Raw genomic sequence first — 5,380 nt, forward strand, 5'->3', positions numbered from 1 at the left:
CGCGTTCATGACAGTATCATGACGCGAGCGTGTGGCGGCGCCGGCGCTGACCCAGATCCGGCGTGGTGACATCATTACGCCGGATCTGGGTCAGCGCCGCCACACGCTAGTGTCGTGAACGCGCGTCCACAAGTGACGCAGTAGAGACGAAAATGTGGAATAAAGTCGTTATTTTTGTTTTGTTTTTTTTGCGCAAAAAAAGTATTCTTAAAAAATACTTTTTAGTATTCAGAGTAGTCAGAGAGCCCTCAGATTTAATCAAAAATATCTTCATTTTTGGGTGAACTAACCCTTTAACAAAACACATCTATAAAGTCATCTTTTTATGATTCAAACTTGTCCATCAAAAGTAAAGTCACCGCAAACTATCAAGCTTATCATCTAGTTGAGCTACTTGAAAGCAACAACCAAAAACAGGTTTTTGATGTTGAAATCATTCAAAATTCTTCATTGTTTCATCATTGCAATGGGTTCATATTAAGTTGTGCCTGACAATAACTAGCTGATAGTCTCATCTGATTACACTATATGGCAGTTTCTTGTCAAAACGCTGCTCCCCCACATATTACGCAACATCCCTCATAAATCACTCAGAATTTGAATGAAGTGGTTTGTTATAATAAAGCAAATGAAAAACAACTAATTAAATCACTTATTTTTATCTTTACAATGATGCCAACAGCATGTACTGAGAAAGTTTAATTGTAATGGACATCTCTGACTGTGTACTTGACTTTTAGGGCTGTCAAATCGATTAATCACGATTAATCGCAACTAAAATAAAAGTTTGTTTACATAATATATTTGTGTGTACTGTATATATTTATATGTATATATAAACACACACACACACACACATATTATGTAAACACAAACTTTTATTTTGGATGTGATTAATCGATTTGACAGCCCTAATAATTAATTACTTTGCGACCATTAAAACACACGTTCTATATACTGTATGAATGTGTGCAGTATGAATGTAATCCAGACATACTATTTCATTGCGTCACTTCAATGCTGCTCACAACTTGTCTCCCATGGCCTCATGGGATAGTAAAGTGTCCATTAGATGCACACTTCAGAATCTAAGCAGAAGTATTAGGACATCCGGGTACTTTTTACTATACTGTTTTATGAACACTATGAATTCAGACATTCTAATTATGTTTCACCTACTATTTAGTAGGGAAGTATGCGATTTGGGATGCAGCCCATGTTGTGTTTTTGTGTTCCACTGTGCTGCTTTTTAATTGTTTTTCTGTGTAAACATGCACATGAGTGCCAAAAATGTGGTCAAATTGGCCAGATAGTGAAATTAAAGTGCTTCTCTTCTGAACTGAAAATGGCATTTAAAACGTGATTTTCTGTAGAGTTACATTACTCTTGCTGCTATTGTGTATGTTGCTTTATTTGTCCAATGTTCTTATAGTGAAGAGAAGATCAATGTGATTGTAGAAAGTAGCTGACTGAGTCAGAAATCCTCTAGTTTATAACAGGGATGCTTTTTACAGAATGTTAACACCACATTGGGCTACATTTTCTCACCCCAAAGGTTTAGCTGTCTGTGTACAGACAAGTTGTTCTCCAGTAGGGTGCAGTACTGCAACCACCAACATTAGCCACTCTCTGTCCTCAGAAGCAGCCAAGGAGATCTGTAATACCCAGAGGAAGTTATCCATTAGCATTCTCATTTGTCTCAATGAAGTGCATGATTTGATATCTGACATCTTTGCTCATGAGAATACAGAACATGTTGAGCCAATCACACGATCCATAAAAAGTCTTGTAGCTGTAACTAAAAATCAGCTTCTGTCTCTCCTATCAGCAGGGTGGAGCAAAGTCAGGGAAACTCAATCTCACTGGTTTACTAAAGGATGGAGGTCTGGTGGAAGTTTCTTTGTCTCTGTGAGCTTTGCCCGACGCTCCTGCTCTGCCAAAAACAATAGCGTCAGATTGCAGAGTGTAACTTGCCCTTTTATAAACCATTTACAACTTGTATGTGCCCCAAATTTTCTTCTCCAAAGGCATTGATGGCTTGTCTGAGGAAGAATGAAACCTGGAGTGACTTCTTCTCATTCCAGAGGTGTTGTTGCTTTTTTCCCAGTGGGATTTACAGAGAATGGAAGGTAATTCCCTCCCAAAAGACAGCAGGCCACAGTTCTTACCTGCTAAACACTCGCTAAAACCATATTTATTTCAAAGGCATGTTGTGAAATCGGCTCACTCAAGTGTTTTAGCTCTTTTTTATTTGACTATATATTGTAAATCTCTTTGAGCTATTCAGTCAAGGTCTGATGTCTAACACATTACAAGACGACAAGAGCAACAGGCTGAAAGGTGACACTGTAAGCTCAAGAGTTTATTCAATAATTCACAGAAGGCTACAATAATATCCCCAGTGTATCTGTCACAACTGATTTTTTTTTATTTCAGTTGATATCAAGTATTTATGAGATTTTGAGTTTAACAATATCTATAAAATACTTAATAAAATCAAACTAAGATTATGATTACCAGGTTGCTTCAGACTAAACGGAACCATTTCAGTGAGTTGCTAAATACTGTATGCTAACATTAAAATGTTGCCTACAAGTAGCCTATTTTAAGAATGATCACATTTATCTGAGTGAACCTGAGGGAACGGCATGAATTTCAACACTTTTGAAGTGACATGTCCTGTGAGTGATACTAAAAGCTCATTCAGTTTTATCCACAACAGATGAATGTGAATCTGGTTTTATTACGTTGGTTGTTTGTGTAACGTGGCAGTTCGGGAATTGAGTGGTGCTAAAAAGTTAATACTCAATCACGTTTGAAAATAATATACCACTCACATTAAACCTAACCAATAGTGTTAACAAAAGCAAACATGGGATAAAAACACATTTTCTGAAGCAGCCATTTTAGCTTGATCCTACAAGTCTTTGAGTTCTTTCATCATGTCTTCACAGGATTCATATGCATTGCAAATGATATGCTGTCAGAGGCTTGTGCTACATTTCCCACCATTCTTCTAGGTAGCATGGGGATGATAAAAAACATAAAGTATTATTTGGACACATAATATATATCCTTGGCTCTTCATTTTGTTGAAATGGCACTAAAAACTATCTGTGTTTGTTGGGAAATGAAACAAGTATGAACAAAACCATTATAATGCAATTAATTCTGAACTTTAAAGTAAGAACTTCTTGTTTCATGCTGGAGATCAGTTTTTTTTTTTTTTAAATAAACCTCCAACACACCTTCAATTTCCCTTTTTCCAACATTCTCACAAGTATTGTCTTGTCAAGTATTGAAAATGTCTTGGTTGCAGTTTTTATGACCTTCTCATAGCCTCCCCACAGTCATAGTTCAGTGACACACTTATTAGGTTCAGAGGTTTATTACTCAATTACTGTGTGTCAAGCAGCCTATCGCCTATGGATATGCATCTTAAGGCCTTGGATTGGCATGGCATCTCAGCAGACATGCAGTCTGATAGTGTTTGATGACTGTCGACAGCTTCTCTCAGGCTTCAAAGGAAATGTGATGGCTAAAGATGTGTGACTGCTCACACCATAATCTATTTAAAGAAAGAGACTATCCAAATCTTTTTCATCCACCCTCATAGGAATAAAGCATTTTCCAAGGACTCTGTAATACAGTGCATTAGAAGATAAAGGCCTTGCACAGCTGCTTAATGCTGACAGCTTCTTGGAAAACTTTTCTCCCTCTATTTCCATCTGTCACTCTCTCTTGCCTTAAAATGTAAATGAACCGTGCACTCAAAAAAAAAAAAAAAATCTTATGTCATACCAATCCCTTATGACTTATTTGTTTCTGTAGAATACAAAATAAGATGTTTCACAAAATGTTCATGCTGCTCTTTTCCATACAATGTAAGTGGAAGAAGACTGGGCCTGTCAAGTTCTCTGACGTTATATGATGGCACACAATGACAAATAGAATGAAATTTAAGTAATTATTTCAGTGAAAATCTTCTGTCAGTGAAGTCAAACTATTATTTCACATGCCATTTTGTGACGTGATGAATTTAATGTTTTACATGAGATTTGAAACCAACCTTCCAAGGTTTTCAGTGGAAAAAGATTTACATTTTTTTAGAAATGTAGATCTATTTCTAACACAAAGCTATCATAAGACAGTGTACAAATCATACAGAATAATTTTATTGTATTTTTATAGTGCATTTTTCTTCACTCACCATCTACATTCATTGTATGAAAAGAGCAGCCTGGACATTTTGCTAAATTTCTCCTTTTGTGTTTCACTGAGTAAAGTACTCCATACATATTTGGAACAAAATGAGGGTTGGTAGATGAAAAATTTGTCTCTTTTGTGAATTATGCTTTTTTTTTTTATCCCTTTCCTGCATTGCTCTGTTAGAGTAGCATGTGAACGTCAGATGGAGAAACGTGTCTCAGCAAGTAAATACTGACCAGATCTATTGTAGATTGCTGTGGGTGTTGCATATGCAGTGTTAAACTGAGCATAAAATACTTTTGTTTTCATAGACTCACTGCATGGATATACATTTGATCATAAATGTGATAAAGCATGGAATCATTTCAATGGTTTGGAGTCAAATGGGCATAAGTGTATCAAAACAGATTTGCTCTTATGCCCTTTTGGCTCCAAACCCTTAATACTCCCAACCTGAACTTTTCACCTTTCGTGTTTTTCCCACCCCCCAAATCTCTCCAAACTCCCAGAATTGTGGGTGCTAAACATAGATGGGTCTTTTTATGGTATGTTTATGCTCTGAGATGATAACGGGACTTTTTATTTATATACGTGTGTGGATTTTACTGCTGATTCATTGGACCTGTGGTTGATGGATAATGTCTTTTCCATAGTGGTCCTTGTAGGATGAGGACCCAGACGTCACATCTGCCATCACTGCTCTCATGAGGCCCACAGAGCATGGGAACCTCCGTCCTCCCTGTGGTCTTTGCCCTTGCTCTGTTCCTCCCACCCGCACTAATTCAACATGTTTCTCTCTCTCTCTGTCTTCCTGTCTCTGCCACCACATTGCTCTATGCCATTCCTACATCAGTCACTCTTCTCTCTCTCTCACTATCCATCGCTCCTCCTTTTCCCTCTTCTGCTCTCTCTTTCCCACCCTCTACCCCCACAATGGTTATTTTATAAACATTTCTTTGAGGCTGTGAAGTGAAAAATGGGCATGAGAAAAACAAGGGTTGCTACGGGGCAGTGGTGATTCTCTCACAGGCTCCCTGATGACTACAAGTGAAAATTGGTTTGTAAATTGCTCCATTTTAATGATTAGTGTCAACACCTGGGCAAAGCAAACCGACATCCTGTTGAATACAATGACTGTCCAACTTCCACTTAATGCTCTTCTGTTCCCTGT

The sequence above is a fragment of the Sinocyclocheilus rhinocerous genome, unplaced genomic scaffold (assembly GCF_001515625.1).
Source record: "Sinocyclocheilus rhinocerous isolate Xijiao unplaced genomic scaffold, SAMN03320098_v1.1 scaffold1043, whole genome shotgun sequence".
Taxonomy (NCBI): domain Eukaryota; kingdom Metazoa; phylum Chordata; class Actinopteri; order Cypriniformes; family Cyprinidae; genus Sinocyclocheilus; species Sinocyclocheilus rhinocerous.